Source organism: Rhineura floridana, chromosome 4, assembly GCF_030035675.1.
Source record: "Rhineura floridana isolate rRhiFlo1 chromosome 4, rRhiFlo1.hap2, whole genome shotgun sequence".
NCBI classification, from domain to species: domain Eukaryota; kingdom Metazoa; phylum Chordata; class Lepidosauria; order Squamata; family Rhineuridae; genus Rhineura; species Rhineura floridana.
The window spans coordinates 137,843,144-137,861,512 of NC_084483.1; the positions used below are offsets into that span (position 1 = coordinate 137,843,144).

At 43.8% G+C, this 18,369-nt stretch overlaps 1 protein-coding gene across 1 annotated transcript in view; it reads left to right on the forward strand.

The window, feature by feature from the left end:
* RYR2 (ryanodine receptor 2) overlaps nt 1-18,369 on the forward strand; it is a 725,812-nt gene that overhangs the window by 138,541 nt on the left and 568,902 nt on the right. The window lies entirely within an intron of this gene.

Genomic DNA, 18,369 nt, shown 5'->3' on the forward strand with positions numbered 1-18,369 from the left:
GGTTGCAAAGTTGCTCTAGCCATCCAACTGCTGTTCTGGCCTAAGCGTCACACTCAGCTATTTTCCCAGACTTTGTCTTACCATAGTGTTGGGGAATTTCAGTCTTGGGGGCCAAATGTAGTCATCTAGGCCTCTCTATCTGGTCCTCATAACTCTTTCCAGGCCACACCCCTTCCCAGACCACATCCTTCCCTAACTCCGCTTCACACACTCATTGAGTATTTTTGCCTGGTTAGAATGTGTCCTTGAACTCTAATAATACTACTTGTTTGTTTGGATGGAGGAAGGGGTGTGTGTGTGTGTAAAACTAGCCTTCTATGTAAAGGTAAAATTTGCTTCAACCACTTTTGTTGCTGGCCCCACCCACAACAGGCAAGTGGCCCCCAGAAGGGAATGTGGCCCTCAGTCTGAAAATGGTTACCCTACCTGAAGGACCTGCCCCCTGCTTTGCTTGCCTTATTGGAAACTGATTTGCTTGAATTTGCCTTATTGGAACCTGAATTGTGTCATACTTGACATTGCCTTATTGGAATCTGAACCTGGACTTAAACTATCTTGCTTCTCTTGTCAGAACCTGAACTCTCATGCCTAGCACACAAACACACCCATCCACAACCCATTTGGTCTAGAATCCCATATAGCTAAGACAAGCGCCTGAACACTATTTGCTTGTTTTTCCCATTCCACTGTTCTGTCCTCCCCCTTTCCTTCCCCATGGAAACCTCCCTCCCCAAAACAAACATGACTTGGGGAATGTGAAGGGCAGAGGGTGGCTATGGGCATTCCTATTAGGGTGAAAGTGGGGACTGGTAGGGAGGCCAGGAATGGGATGCAAGCAGATTCAGGTTGGAGGACCTGGTAGATATGGGTTGAGCCTGCCTTGATTCTGCCTGTAGTAATTTTTGAAGAGGGATGTTTATATGTTTGAGTATTCTGTTTTGAATGCTTCCCCTTCTCAGTGCCATTATAAGTCCCTAAAGCTCACTTCTGGGATTGTCCTGCCCAGAGTGAGAAACACGAAACCGAGGCAAGACTGGAATTAATTCCAGTTTTATTAGAGTAATATTGAAGGCAAGGCGTCTCATAGACTTTGCTAACTAACTCACTGTAGTCCCTAACTAAACTACTCAGGCTTATTCTGCAGCATGTAAGGGGAGTTGACTCAGCACTCTGATCAGGGGGCCGCAGGCTTAAGTAGGAAAGGTTTTCGCTTGTAATCTCTGACTCCTGCGCGGAACCTCCCTCTGGCCAAGCCTCTTTTCTCGGCGGTGCACATGAGGTGACAGAGGGCGCGCACACATCTGCTCATCAGACATTCTAGACTCCTCAGGTGCCGGCTTCATTGAAGGGGGAGGAGACGTTTCTGTCAGGGAAGTGTTTGAAGGGCCAGACAAGGAATCCTAGGGTGGTGGTGGTGGAGTTGATGCGTGTGAGGTCTTGCTCCAACGGCTCTCCTGGAGCGCTTGGCAAGGGAGGGGTCTCCACATGAGTGGGTGAATTTCCCGTGGGAATTAGAGAGCATTTGGTCATGTCTCCTCTTCCCAGATCTTCAGGAGCATCCTCCACATCTGACATCTCTCCCGTCTGCAGAGCTGGGTGTGTGCCCTCGAACAGCTCCCCCAAGAGTCACTCTGCACTGGGAAGGGGCCCTGGGGCTCCCCCGCCTCCTGATCCAGGCCCCTCTGGGTCACCTGGGGCTCAACAGGGATGGAACCAGGCAAATTGCAGTGATATCCCTTATTAGAATAACTCAAGATCAGGCAAGACTAGGGTTGCCATATTCCAGTTCCACAAATCTGGACAGGCTATTTTGTATATTATGCAAATTATTTTCTAATTATGCAAATTAAGCATATTAAGGGTTGTATTGTCCAGTTGTTTTGCTTTTGTGCCTACTAATTATCACCAAAATTTGGGGGAGTATGTGAGGATTTTTGTTTAAACTTGCATTTTCAACCTTAAATGCCTGGAGTCTAGTTTCCAACACTATGGAATATTTATTTATTAAGAGGATTTATATACTGCCCTTCCACTGTTAAAAACAGAGCTACAGGCAGCTTACAACCATAATAAAAACAATAAAAATACACAATCAATGTAAAAACATAATAAAAACATAAAATAGAAACAAACATAAAATAAGTCAATGCAGCAGTATTAAAAATCCAGCATAAAACAAAAAGCCAGCAAAACATCAAATAAAAACAGTATTGTGGCGGAGAGGTTGACTGTACCAACAATTACGAAATGTGAAATGAACACACCACTACAAATTGTAATGCAGATAGAAATCAAGATTTCAATATTATCAGTTTAGGCAATCATCTAAAGAGTGTAGTGTCTTAACATACGAGCACTGTCTTTAGTATACTGATTCTCACATAAAAGAACAGGGAGAGGGGACATGCAGCCACCTATGATAAAGGCTGGACCTTGATGGAGACTTTAGTGCTGTCACCTTTTTGTTTTTTTTAAAATGCAGTGAATTCTAGAAACCTGGCAAGCTGTACTAGCATTAGACAGGGCAGCTATTCCATCCCTATTAGTCTCAAGGGACTGTCTGTGTGTTTGTGTGTGTGTGTGTGTGTGTGTGTGTGTACAGATATACATGCGTGTGTGTATATATATAGATATAGATATATATGTATACACATGCACACTATCCATTCCTGGGGAGGAAATTAAATAGAGTGATCTTTGGTGGGGAGATGTCTGCTGGTCATTTTGAAGAAGGATATTTATGAAAAATACTTTTTAGCCTTTTCTGAATTGCTGAACAGAGGCTCTGCCGGGCAACAGGGTGAGTGAGGCTGCATTCCAATGTAACTTTATTTGGGAGTAAGCACCATTTAACAGGGTGGGAGCAGGACCAAAAATGCAAATGCTTATACCGTAGCCTTTTCTATAGAGAGGCTTGTTTTTATATCTTGTTTTTGTTCAGGAGAGGGAGCGTTTGGTGGATTCAAACTCCTTTATTCCATTCTCCATGATGTCAGGCAAACACACTCATTGTATCCACCACTTAAGATACATACCCCGAGATGCAGAGGCAATTGAGATGAAAGCTGGTTCTCCTTGCTCTATGGGTAAGGGGCAGAGCTGCATATGTTGATCACAGGAGCATGTGCAGTGTTCTAAACTGCCTAGATTCTGCATATTGTTGCACGCCTCCCCAGTCTCCGAGTGGTGAGAATTCAGGGGTCCCTGCACTTCTCCAGGGTTTGGTTTCCTTTGGGAAGAAGGTCAGCAGAGACTGCGGTGTCTTTATGAAATATGGTTTATTTATTTACACACATTCCAACCTGAGCTTAAGATGGAGGGGGTTCAAGGCACCAGCAGTCCAATATCCAGCTTTTCCATCTGTATTACAGGAGGCACACCAAATGCCATGGTGCAGAGAGCCAGTCTCTCCGCCTGCCTCCAGTGAACAGCCTTTCTCTGGACACAACTAAAACTACAAGCTTCTCCTGGGCTCCAGGAAGGGGGGGGTGCTCTCCAGAAGAGTTTCAATGACAAAAGGGTCTTCCTGGCCCATTCACCAGTTGCTGGGCAACCAACAATCCCATTATCCTACCTGGCCACTCTATTTGTTTAACAAAGGAGAGACTCATGTGACCAATGGAGAAAGTTTCTTCCCCCCCCCCCAGGCGCAAGTCTCCAAATCAGAGGCTGGAAGGGGACCCACAAGAATAATCCATTCCAACCCCAAACTCACAACAATATGTATCGGACAGTCAGACTAAATTCTTGATTTTCTCAGGACAGCTGTGGTGTCCTTCATTGGCTAAGAAAAGTGGAAGGCGGGAGTAGGTTGATTTCTCACAAAATGGACAGAAAACTGCCTCCACATTTTGCCTTGTATCTCTAGATCCACAAGGGCTAGAGCAGCCTTTCCCAACCTTTGGGTCCCCAGATGTTGCTGCACTACAGTTCCCATCATTCCTGACCATTGGCTATGCTGGCTGGGGCTGATGGGAGTTGTAGTCCAACAACATCTGGGGGCCCAAAGGTTGGGAAAAGCTGGGCTACAGACTTGCTTTTTAAAAAAAATGAAAGCCAGGAATCTGGGCCACCTAATGGGCTAAGTGGGCACTGGGTAGCATGGCCAGAATTTGGGTAAAACCTGGCTAACTGAGCAATATAGCATCCTTAGGCAAGACCAGTACATGTTAATCCAAAAGCTGCATGAGAATGAAGAGATCACAAGTCCCTCTATGAAGCTTTTTTAGAAAAATCAACACAGTGTAAAAGAGCTAAGATTCTGATGATTGGAGAAGTTCATGGTAAAAGTCAGGAAAGTTATTTCAGGATGCGAATATGTGTCTGCTTTCTTAAGATGTTTTGGCATAAGTCTGAGCAAATATGTCACTCCCCCCTGTTCATTACCCTAGGCAGCAACTGGGGGTGAGGATTCAAAAATAAGTGAGATTTTACTATTTACCTAGTTTAATAGTCCATTATTCTCCCCCCCCCAAGTTTTAGAAGTAAGTGGGAATTTTACCTCTTTATAGGCCTGTCCTTGATCCATATCACGTGAACTACCACATGATAGCAGCGGTATCATCTCCTCTTTCTTTAAACTAATATCTAGAAGTCTAAATAGCTTCTGTTTAGTATCTTGTAACCAAAATGTAATCAGAAAAGATCTGTATGATGGGCTCACCATAAAGCTTGTCATACTTAATTATATAACTGTATTGTGGTATTCTCCACAATTTGCTCTGAGTCATTTGTTTCTCTGTGATTTGTTCCAGAATCTTGTGCTTAGTATGTTGATTCTGTATTCATCAGTCTCTTCTATTTTGTATCAAAACTGGCATAAAGTTAATGGGGGGAAAAGGCACCAAAATACACTGCATACTTTTGCAAATGTAATAAATACAAATAAATAAATAATATATATGGCAATATCACTTCAAACATTGAAAGTGAAATAAGTGGGACCTACAGCAAAATGTTGCAGTGTGGAGTGTTCCTGTTCAGGATGCCTTCCCTGGATACTCTGTCCCACTCCACCCCTCTCCCCAATTCTAATGTTTTCCATTCCCTTCTTCAGACAGTCAGCATTTCATGTCTAGAGACCATGCACAGTCTGAGCTATTTTAGGGTTTTCTCTCTTTTAGGGTTTTTCCCCCCTGAAGATTTGCTTTTAGTTTGCAGACCTTGGGATTCTCCTAAATGGGCTAATACATCTATCTTGTGTGTGGATAGGGCTATATTGGCTACATAAGGACCCACACTGTGATATCAAGTTAATTATTAATATAAAGGCTAAAAGACAAATGGCTATTTGCACAATCCACAAGGACACTTCAAGCCCATCATCAAGAATATTTTTAATTTTACTAAACCCGGGTTTAACAATAGTTGCAGATACGAGAGTGGAGCTGCTGAGAGTTAAAATTCATAGGAATACTTTCGGGTGACAGTTGTGGGGTGCGATTCCCTCCAGCACTGCTGCTGTGTCACTTCCAGTGGGACACTGAAATAAATGGAGGTAAATAGGTAGATTGGTGATACTGACATCCATAGAACTGCACACATCCTAAGTTATTTATTTAATATTTTCTCTCCATTCTGTTGAGTTATGGTTTCTGCTAAGTGTCTCTGGAAAGCTGTTATTTAATTTAAATGGAGTGAAATACCAACAGCATGTTTCCTGTACTGTGTGACACACAACCTTTTCATATGTGGCTATTTTATATATCCATCAATATCTTTCCCTTTCTTTATATAACATGCATGCACATGTGTATATGTAGATACACACACAAATACAAAAATATGATAGCTAAGTATATTTTTCCCCTCTAGGAAGCACACCTTAACATGGTGAGGGGGTTTGAGAGTGTTGAAGAAGCTAAGAGCAATGCCATCAGGAGTCTAGACCAAGAGACTAGACTCCTAGCAGGGGCACCCAAGGCGGAATGGTCAAAGCTGAAACACCAGACTAAGATGCATCCAAACTCAGAGGAAGGCAATGGTAAACCACCTCTGAATATCTCTTACCATGAAACCCCTATGAACAGAGTATCCAAAATGCAACACGAGATACTGCTGGAAGATGAGACCCCCAGGTCAGAAGGCACTCACCGAGGTACTGGGGAAGAACAAAGGAGAAGTACAAGTAGCGCTGTGACTAATGATGCCCTGGGTCAAAGCTGAAAGGAAGCCCAGAGGCTGTTGCGCACAAATGCGAAAGGAGAGTCCAGAGTTGTACGACACACACAATAGGAACATGGAATGTGAGAAGCAGGAACCAGGGAAAGTTAGAAATTGTCAAGCAAGAAATGGAATGCATCAACATCACAATATTTGGTGTGAGCGAACTAAAATGGACGGGAATGGGACATGTTTAATCAGGCAACTACAAAATATTTTATGCAAAAATATTTTATACAAAATATTTATATTTTATTGGAACGAGTGGTTGCTGGCCAGCTCCAGATGCTATTGGATGAAACCGATTATCTAGATCCATTTCAATCGGGATTTAGGCCCGGTTTTGGCACCGAGACAGCCTTGGTCGCCCTTTATGATGACCTATGTCGGGAGAGAGACAGAGGGAGTGTAACTCTGTTGATTCTCCTTGATCTCTCAGCGGCTTTTGATACCATCGACCATGGTATCCTTCTGGAGAGGCTCGCGGAGTTGGGAGTTGGATGTACTGCTTGGCAGTGGTTCCGCTCCTACTTGGCGGGCCGTCTCCAGAAGGTAGTGCTTGGGGAACATTGCTCGACACCGCGGGTTCTCCAATATGGGGTCCTGCAGGGGTCAGTTTTGTCCCCCCTGCTTTTTAATATCTATATGAAGCCGTTGGGAGAGGTCATCAGGAGTTTTGGAGTGCGTTGTCATCAGTATGCTGATGACACGCAGCTCTACTTCTCCTTTTCATCTTCTTCAGGTGAGGCTGTCGATGTGCTGAACCGTTGCCTGGCCGCAACAATGGACTGGATGAGAGTTAACAAACTGAAGCTCAATCCAGACAAGACTGAGATGCTGTGGGTGGACGGGTTCTCTGATCGGATAGTGGATATATACCCTGTCCTGGACGGGGTTACACTCCCCCTAAAGGACCGGGTTCGTAGTCTGGGAGTCTTTTTAGACTCTTCCCTTTCACTTGAGGCTCAAGTAGCCTCGGTGGCTAGGAATGCATTTTACCAACTTCGGTTGGTAGCCCAGCTATGTCCCTATTTGAGTAAAGAGGACCTTACATCAGTGGTACATGCTCTGGTAACCTCACGGTTGGATTACTGTAATGCGCTTTACGTAGGGCTACCTTTGAAGACAGTTCGGAAGATACAGCTAGTGCAAAATGCAGTGGCCAGATTGCTGACAAGGACCAAGCGGTCTGAGCATATAACACCTGTTCTGGCCCGCTTGCACTGGTTGCCAATATGTTTCCGGGCCAGATTCAAAGTGTTGGTATTGACCTATAAAGCCTTATACGGTGCGGGACCACGATACCTGGCTGAACGCCTCTTCTGATATGAACCGGCCTGTACACTACGTTCTGGTATGAAGGCCCTCCTCCGGGTTCCAATTCATAGGGAGGCCCGGAGGGTGGTGACAAGATCTAGGGCCTTCTCAGTGGTGGCCCCCAAACTATGGAACAGTCTCCCCGAGGAAGTACGCCTGGTGCCGACTTTGCTTTCTTTTCTGCGCCAGGTCAAAACCTTCCTATTCTCTGAAGCATTTTAAGCTAAATTGATTTACTTTAAAAATGTTATTGTATTTGAATTTTTGACTGTATTACTAGTATTATTCTGTTATTTATTGTATTTTTATGCTATTTTTATGTTCACCGCCCAGAGAACTGTCGCTAGTTGGGCGGTATATAAATCTAATAAATAAAATAAAAATAAATAAATAAATAATGCAGGAAATGAGAAATTAAGAAGAAACAGGATTGCTTTAATAGTGAGAAGTGATGTAGCAAGAGCAATTAGGAGCTACAGCACAAGGTCTGAGCGAGTTGTATCAATGAGATTAAACGGGAAAGCTATCAACACAACCATCATCCAAGTCTATTCTCCAAAGGCAAACGCAGAAGAAGAGGAATTGGAGAGATCCTATGCAGAAGTACAGGAAGAAATTGATCACATACCGAAACAAGACATGCTGATAATCATGGGGGATTGGAATGCAAAAGTAGGGAACAGAAGAGAATTAGGAATTGTGGGGAAATGGGGCCTAGGAGACAGAAATGAAGCAGGAGAAAGTCGTATTGAATTCTGTGAAGCCAATAATTTGTTTCTTGCGAACACATTTTTTGCGCAACCGAAAAGACGACTGTAAGAACATAAGAACATAAGAAGAGCCTGCTGGATCAGGCCAGTGGCCCATCTAGTCCAGCATCCTGTTCTCACAGTGGCCAACCAGGTACACTGTACACGTGGACATCACCAAATGGTCAATATAGGAATCAAATTGATTATATAATTGGGAGCAGAAGATGGAGAAGTTCCATACTTTCTGTGAAAACAAGACCAGGAGCAGACTGCGGTACAGATCATGAACTCGTTGTATTGAAAATCAGAGTAAAGCTAAAGAAGACCAAAAAAGCAATTATAATGCCAAAATACAATTTATATAACATCCCAGAAGCATATAAAGATCAAATAAGGAACAGGTTTGAGGCTTTAAACTTAGTTGACAGAGAACCAGAAGAACTATGGAGTGAAGTCAGGGACATTATCAGGGAAGAATGCAAAAAGACAATACCTCTAGTTAAAAAGAAAGACCTCAATGGATGACTGAAGAAACTCTTCAAATAGTTAAAGAGAGGAAAGCAAAAGCAAAAGGAGATAGAAACACAGTGAGAACCCTAAGTGCAACCATACAGCGACTAGTACGTAGGGACAAAGAGAACTATTACAACAGTTACTGTATAGAAATAGAAGAGGACAACAAAAAGGGTAGAACAAGAGTCCTGTTCCAAAAGATTAGAGAAATGAAAGGGAAATTTAAACCACGAGTAGGAATGTTGAATAATCAACAGGGAAACACACGGACTGACCGAGATGAAATAAAAGGAAGATGGAAGCAATACACTGAAGAACTCTATAAAAGAGATGCCAGGATGACAGATTCATTCACAGAGGAACCATATGATGAAGAACCAGAAATTTTAGAATGCGAAGTGAAAGCTGTTCTTAAAATACTTGGAAGAAACAAATCACCAAGAATAGATGGCATACCAATAGAGTTGGTACAAGCTACTGAGACTGAATATGTCCAAATTTTGACAAAAAATCTATCAAGAAATATGGAAAACTAAACAATGACCCACAGACTGGAAGCGTTCCATATACATCCCAATTCCAAAGAAAGGGGATCCCAGGGAATGCAGTAATTATCGAACAATTGCCTTAATATCCCATGCAAGTAAAGTAATGCTCAAGACAAAGGCTCTTAGCATATATGGAGCGAGAAATGCCAGACATCCAAGCTGGATTTAGAAAGGGAAGAGGCACCAGACATCATATCGCAAACGTACGTTGGATAATGGAACGGAGCAAGGAATTTCAGAAGAAAATCACCCTGTGCTTTATAGATTACAGCATCAGCCTTTCCCAACCAGCGTGCCTACAGATGTTGTTGGACCACAACTCCCATCAGCCTCAGCCAGCATTGCCAATGGTCAGGAAGATGGGAGTTGTGGTCCAACAACATCTGGAGGCACGCTGGGTGGGAAAGGCTGGTGTAGATCATGAAGAACTATGGAATGCTTTAAAAGAAATGGGGGTGCCACAGCATCTGATTGTCCTGATGCGCAACCTGTACTCTGCACAAGAGGCTACTGTAAGGACAGAATATGGAGAAACCGATTGGTTCCCTGTCGGAAAGGGTGTGAGACAGGGGTGTATTTTATCACCCTATTTATTTAATCTATACGCAGAACATATCATACGGAAAGCAGGATTGGACCAAGATGAAGATGTGAAAATTGGAGGGAGAAATACCTATAATTTAAGATATGCAAACAATACCATACTACTAGCAGAAACCAGTAATGATTTGAAAAGAATGCTGATGAAAGTTAAAGAGGAAAGCATAAAAGCAGGACTACAGCTGAACGTCGAAAAGACTAAAGTAATGACAAGAGAAGATTTATGTAACTTTACAGTTGACAATGAGGACACTGAACTTGTCAAGGACTATCAATACCTTGGCACAGTGATTAACCAAAATGGAAACAATAGTCAAGAAATCAGAAGAAGGCTAGGATTGGGGAGGGCAGCTGTGACAGAAGTAGAAAATATCCTCAAATGCAAAGATGTATCACTGAACACTAAAGTCAGGATCATTCAGACCATGGTATTCTCAATCTCTGTGTATGGGTGTGAAAGTTGGACAGTGAAAAAAGCGGATAAGAGAAAAATCAACTCATTTGAAATGTGGTGTTGGAGGAGAGCTTTGCGCATACCATGGACTGCGAAAAAGACAAATAATTGGGTGTTAGAACAAATTAAACCAGAACTATCACTAGAAGCTAAAATGATGAAACTGAGGTAATCATACTTTGGACACATCATGAGAAGTCATGATTCATTAGAAAAGATAATAATGCTAGGAAAAACAGATGGGAATAGAAAAAGAGGAAGGCCAAACAAGAGATGGATTGATTCCATAAAGGAAGCCACAGACCTGAACTTACAAGATCTGAACAGGGTGGTTCATGACAGATGCTTTTGGAGGTCACTGATTCATAGGGTCGCCATAAGTCGTAGTCGACTTGAAGGCACATAACAACAACATGTAAATTTTATTTTATGAATAGTATAAATGTGGTAGTTATAATGTAGGGAACTAAAGGAAGGAAATAATATTTGATACTTAAAGTTTTTGAAAATGAGCTGTAGGGTGACAATAACATTTTTCTGTGCTGCTTATGTGAGATGTGGCCCTGAACAAAAATAAGCTCCTCTCTTTGTGCAACTTTCTGAGTTTTTAAGATGGAGCCTGCATTATGCTTACAAAATTGCTTTATCCTAATGTGGCTAGATCTGAAATTTGAGTATAAATGGAAAGATGGAATGCATGCTGCTACTGTACAGAAAACAAACCCCCAAATGATAAGTAAACAGCAGATCTGTGTCTTTTAGTTGCAATATAAAATTTGCTGCTAGACCTGGCTTTGGACCTGAGATTACATCTGTAATAGTTCATAGGAAATGACTAGAAAAGTGAGAAAATATATGTAAGCTTGTTATGTGCACAACATGAAATATTTCCTTAGGGAAAAATCAGTTTCTGACATGCAAATATGACTTTGTTGTCATTTTTGTGCCATAGATTCTCTTAATGGGAACTTACAGGAATGACACCTGTACCCAAGCATCCTTGGAAAAGATAGGTCATACATACTGTACTCTATGTGTTTTAGCTATTGCCCCAGTAGTGTTGTGGACAATGAGAAGACTATTGTAGGTTGCAGCTTCTAGGGCAGCCTTTCCCAACCAGTGTGCCTCCAGATGTTGTTGGACCACAATTCCCATTTTTCCTGACCATTGGCAATGCTGGCTGAGGCTGATGGGAGTTGTGGTCCAACAAAATCTGGAGGCACACTGGTTCGGAAAGCCTGTTCTAGGGCATATGCACTGCTAGGTTTATTTTATTTATTTATTTTATTATTATTATTATTTATTTATTTATTTTATTAGATTTATATACCGCCCGACTAGCATTAGCTCTCTGGGTGGTGAACAACAGAATATAAAAATACAAAACATCTCAGATCTCATAATAAATACAGCATAAACATATATAAAACAAGAAATCAAAAACAATTACAACAAAATTTAAAACTAAAACGAGTTACATATTAAAACGCCATAGCAAAGAGGCAAGTCTTAACCTGGCGCTGAAAGGAGAGCAATGTCGGCGCCATACGCACCTCTTCGGGGAGACTGTTCCACAGTTCGGGGGCCACCACTGAGAAGGCCCTAGATCTTGTCACCGTCCTCGGAGCCTCCCTATGAGACGGAACTCGGAGGAGGGCCTTCGATGTGGAGCATAGTGTACGAGCAGGTTCATATCGGGAGAGGCGTTCCAATAGGTATTGTGGTCCCGTGCCATATAGGGCTTTATAGGTCAAAACCAACACTTTGAATCTAGCCCGGAAGCATATTGGCAGCCAGTGCAAGCGAGCCAGAACAGGTGTTATGTGTTCCGACCGTTTGTTAGTCGCCCATCTGGCTGGTTGTCCAGCCACTCTGGGCGACATACAAGATAAAACAGTATATAAAACAATTAAAATTTAAAAACAGTAGAAAACTAGCCCATCTCAAACACCTGCCTAAAAAGCCAAGTCTTCAGGGTCCTGTGGAAGCTCATTATAGACGGGGCATGGCGTAGGTCACTAAGGAGAGAGTTCCAAAGGGCGGGGGCCACTATTGAGAAGGCCCTCTCTCGAGTCCTCACCAGCCTGGCTGTTTTGACTGGTGGGATCCAGAGAAGGCCCTCTGAGGTTGATCTTGTTGAGCGGCATCCCTGTCGATGCTGGAGGCGCTCCTTCAGATAGGCTGGGCCACAACCGTATAGGGTTTTAAAGGTTAAAACCAACACCTTGAATTGGGTTCAGTACACAACCGGTAAATGCAACTCCTTCAACACAGGAGTGATGTGATCTCTACGGCGGCTGCTTGCAATCAGACGCGCTGCTGCATTCTGTACCAATTGTAACTTCCGAACCGTTTTCAAGGGTAACCCCATGTAGAGCGCATTACAGTAGTCTAGGCGAGTGGTGATCAGGGCATGTACCACCGGTGGGAGCAGATGATTGGGAAGGTAGGGGCATAGCCTCCGTATCAGATGGAGTTGATACAGAGCTGCCCGGCTTACAGCTGAAACTTGAGCCTCCATAGACAGCTGGGAGTCAAGAATGACCCCCAGGCTATGGACCTGGTCTTTCAAGGGCAATCGTACCCCGTTAAGCACCAGGTCTATGTCTCCCACAAACAGCACCTCGGTTTTGTCAGGATTCAGCTTCAGCTTATTCCTTCCCATCCAGCCACTCACCGACCCCAGACGCTTGGACAGGGTTTCCACAGCCAACCTTGGTGAAGATTTAAATGAGAGATAGAGCTGCGTGTCATCCGCATACTGATGACATTGCAGCCCAAATCTCCTGATGATTTCTCCCAGCGGCTTTATATAGATGTTAAAAAGCATTGGAGAAAGAATAGAACCCTGTGGCACCCCGCAAGTGAGGGGCCAGGGATCTGAAACCTCCTCCTCCAATGCTACTCTTTGGTATCTCCCAGAGAGGAAGGAATGGAACCACTGCAATACAGTGTCCCCAATACCTAACCTCTGCAGGCAGACCAAGAGGATAGCATGGTCAACGGTATCAAAAGCCGCTGAGAGATCGAGGAGGACAAGGAAGGTGCCTTCGCCTCTATCCCATGCCCTTCTCATATCATCTACCAAGGCAACCAAGGCTGTTTCAGTCCCATGTCCCGGTCTGAAGCCTGACTGAAATGGATCGAGATAATCTGCTTCTTCCAAGTGTGCTTGCAACTGTTTAGCCACCACCCGCTCAACTGCCTTGCCTAAGAATGGCACATTTGAGACTGGGCGAAAGTTGTTCAGATCTTGAGGGTTCAAGGAGGGCTTTTTTAAGATTGGTTTTATTATCGCTTCCTTGAGCACTGACGGCATTATTCCCTCTTCAAGTGATGCATTTCCCGTCAGCTTGATCCTCTCTCCCAGTTGATCTTTGCAGCTCATAATGAGCCACGAAGGGCAAGGATCCTGTAAGCAGGTGGTCGGCCTTAGAGTTGAAAGCACCTTGTCCACTTCATCAGAAGGAAGAAGCTGGAACCGATCCCATTCCACCGAAGCAACACTGTTCACCTCTGGCTCACTTTCTGTATCCACAGTGTGCGGAATATCGCTTTTGATATGATCGATTTTATCCGCAAAGTGTTTAGCAAACTTGTCACAGGAGACCTTATCATGTTCCATCGGTTCCGGAGCAACTGGATCGATCAGGCTCCGGACCACTTGGAATAGTCTCCTGGGACAGAACTCTGCAGGTGCAATAGAGGCAGCATAAAAATCCTTTTTTGTTGCCCTTATTGCCACATGATAGGCTGCAGCAGCAGCTCTAATCAGTGTTCGATCGTCCTCAGAGTGAGACTTCCGCCACCGGCGCTCTAGCCGTCTCACCTCCCGCCTCAGAATACGTAACCGTGGGGTAAACCACGGCGCCGTCTGAGTTCTATTCAGGGGGAGAGGGCGTTTTGGAGCCACTCGGTTTAATGCCCCGGTGATCGCGGCATTCCAGCCCTCCACCAGGGCTTCAGCCGAGTGGCCATGTGCTTGCTCCAAAGTATCCCCAAGCGCATTCAGGAATCCATCAGTCTCCATCAAACCCCTGGGGTTGACCATCTTAATGGGTCCTCCACCCCCACAGAGGGTTTGTGGCAGTGAAAGGTCCATCCTCACCAGGTAGTGATCTGACCATGCCAAGGGGGTGATGGATGTATCCCCAATTTTCAGACCACTCCCCTCCTCTCCCGAGACAAACACAAGGTCGAGTGCATGACCGGCTACATGGGTGGGGCCCATTGAAATAAGGTGCAGCTCCCAGGAAGCCATGGTTTCCAAGAAGTCCCGAGGTGCTCCAGTGAGATTGGCCTCTGAATGCACGTTGAAGTCCCCCAATACCAGAAGGTTTGGGGACTGCACCCGTACATCCGAGACCACCCCCAGCACCTCGGCCAGGGATTCCGTCGTGCAGCGGTGTGGACGGTACACGAGCAGGATCCCTAGACTGCCCTTTGGTCCCAACCTCCAGTACATGCAATCTGCCACCTTGGTCTCATAGAGTGGGGGTCTGGTGAGAACCAAGGACCTTCGATAAATAACTGCCACTCCCCCTCCCCGACTCCCGACTCTCGGCTGCTGTGCATACGAAAACCCAGCTGGGCACATGGCAGCCAAAGTAGGAGCAGAAGCTTCATCCAGCCAGGTTTCCGTAATACATGCCAGGTCTGCGCCCTCATCTGGCATGCTGCTTCAGTGTATCTAGCTGTCAAAATAAAAGTTTTGTGAAAGTATACTGAGCATTACCTTTTGGAGGCTAGAACAGCCCTTTTAGAGCAAAATCACTACATAAGCCATATAAAAGTACTAGTGAAGCCAAAATATCATTGTTGTATCAGAGCAGTTTACATATGTACCATGATTATAGCATTTGCAATGTGCATCTGGAACGAAGTGTGGCATCTGGCAAGAATATGTCCTTGAATTGTGATAATACCTCTTGATTGCCTGCATACAATATTGAGGTGTGTTTGTGTGTGTATAAACCTTCATGGCTGGAATGTAGCCTACTGTACAGTAGTAAGAGTCACATCTATTGCTGTAGCCACATTTGCCTCTGGCTCTGCCTGCTACTGGCATGCAACCCCCTCATGAGTGAATGCATCCCTCAGTTTGAATGATGTCTCTATATCTGGTGTATACTGTCAAAATAACTAAAAGCAGTGTCTGATTTCTGTGTGGATTTCCTTTGGACTTTGAATGCAAATTGAGTGTGAGAGGAAGAATTTGGCACAGATGTGGGAGAAAGTATTTTAAGCATGGCTAAAGATTTTATAAACTGCATTTTGAGTTCAGTTTAGTAAGTACACTTTAGAAAATATAAAATCTTACTGCTGAAATGTGCAGATCTGCAGTGGGATTGCTTGATTAATGCAAGTAATTATACACTATAGCCAGCATGGATTTTTCACATTCTGCCATGTTAAATTGAAAATACCCCATGCCATTCTGCTGCTTCCCATAAGCTCATTTAAAACAAAATCTTACAAAATTTAAGAGTGCTGAACTCAGAAACGCTTGCTTAACAATCCTCTCAAGTTTTCATGGTGATACACAAAACACTCAGAGAGTTCAAAGTCTAAAACACAAGTAAAATAATTCAGACCCCTGTTGGATTTTTCTGTCAGTGTTCTCATAATTTGTTGAATTTTTTGAATCAGCCATGTTCACAGTGTGCCTGTAAAGCTACTACTGACTTTGCCCCATACTCTGACCTTCATTTTCTGCAGTTTAAAAGTGAAAAAATGCATGGCTGATTTTTAATTAATTTAAGAAAATTAACATTGGAGTCTATAATAGCACAGGCATGCTCAGTAAGAAGGACCTGTCAGTGTTCTAAAAGCTAATAGCTGTTTGGCTTGGCTGATCAGGGTGCCACACCCACACCAGACATTTATTCCACTTTACAGTCATGCCTTCTCCCAAAGAATCCTGAGAAGTGTAGATTGTGAAGGGTGCTGAGAGTTGTTAGGAGACTCCTATTCCCCTGACAGAGCTCCAGCGGCCAGAGCGGTGTAACAGCCCCTCTTCCCAGAGAATTCTGGTGATTATAGCTGTGTAAGGGGAATATGGTGTAGCTCTGAAGAGAATAGGATTCTTTGGGGAAAGCCATGATTGTTTAAAGTGAAATAAATGTCTGGTGTAGATGTGGCCAGGGACAGCTTTGGTTTAAATTTGGGTGGGAGACTATATGTGTCTGCTGTAGAAGAAAAGGGTGGTGGAAAATGATACTGTCAACAATGTTTTGGGCTCTACCTATGCCCAGTGCCCACCCACCTAATCTCCCCCTCCTCCCACTCCCCCTTTCTGCCCCTCCCTGAGGTCAGTTTCACCTATCCCAAGCATGATTGCATAGCACTAAATCCCACTGAAACCAACAAGTATGCAAATGTTCAAACCTGCCCTCTCCCCTTTCCTCTCCCCCTCCCTTCCTCCTCCCCTCTCCATTTTCTTCTTCCCCTCCCCTTTTCTTCCACCGGCATAGTCAGTTTCCACTATCTCAAACATACATGGGAGTAAGTCCCATTGAACTCAGTAAGCAGATAGAAAACAGATATTTCTATCAAAATTTAAAAAGCAGGGAAATTGGGCAGCTATAGTGAATGCACCAAGGAAGCAGGAGACCTGGCCTCCTCTCTGAGATATTGTGCTGCCTTAAACAAATTTATAAAAATGCAAACACAATTTGGGTTGGTCTTTCACAGTCCAATCCAGACAAGACCGAGACGCTGTTAGTGAGTGCCTTCTCTGCCCAGATGGTGGATGTTCACCCTGTTCTGGATGGGGTTACACTCCCCTTGAAAGAACAGGTTCGTAGCTTGGGAGTTCTTTTCGACCCTTCCCTGTCTCTTGAGGCTCAGGTAGCCTCAGTGGCACGGAATGCTTTCTACCATCTCCGATTGGTAGCCCAGCTACGTCCCTATCTGGACAGTGACGACCTCGCCTCAGTTGTTCATGCTCTGGTAACTTCTAGATTGGATTACTGCAATGCGCTCTATGTTGGGCTGTCCTTGAAGATAGTTCGGAAACTACAGTTAGTCCAGAATGCAGCGGCCAGATTGTTGACGCGGACCAGAAGTTCCGCTCATATAACACCTGTTTTGGCCCGTCTGCACTGGCTTCCTATTTGTTTCCGGGCTAAATTCAAAGTGCTGGTTTTGACCTATAAAGCCTTACACGGCATGGGACCGCAATACCTGGTGGAGCTCCTCTCCCAATATGAAACTACCCGTACACTGCGCTCAACATCTAAGGCCCTCCTCCGTGTACCATCCCATCAAGAAGCTCGGAGGATGGTGACTAGAAATAGGGCCTTTTCGGTTGTGGCTCCCGAACTGTGGAATGGTCTCCCCGATGAGGTGCGCCTGGCGCCGACGCTGCTATCTTTTCGGCGCCAGGTGAAAACCTTTTTATACTCCCAGGCATTTTAAAGTGTATTTTTACAGTATTTTATTACTATGTTGTATTCTGGATGTTGTTTGGTTCTCGTATTGTTTGTGTGTTTTTGTTTTTTTGAGTTATTATATTTATTGTATTTATATATTGTGCCTGCTTTTACCTTTTATGTACACCGCCCAGAGAGCCTTCGGGCGGTATATAAATTAAATTAAATAAATAAATAAAATAAATCCACTTCCTGTGTAGCTTGGTAACATGTGTCTCTGAGCATATGGTGAGTGGTGGCAACACTTGCATTCAGTACTGCATCTCCAAAGATGGAGAATTACATTTTTTTGTATATTTGTTGGTATTCTTCTTACTTTGCTTCTTTCCTGTATTACTACTGTTTCTACAGAGATTCTAACCTAGAAAATTATATTTCATTCATTATTCATCCTAGAAATCTTTGCCAATGTATTTTTATTATTTTCAAAGCCTTTTTATTGGTCAATGTCATATGATGGTGAAGACAGCCTTTTGTGTTTCAAACTGGAGGTTATATTCCATTTCTGTTTTGGGTACATTAACAGTTGAATCTGAAACTGCAGCTTTGATGTAAAATCAGACTGATTACAGTATTTTGCTGCATAAGCA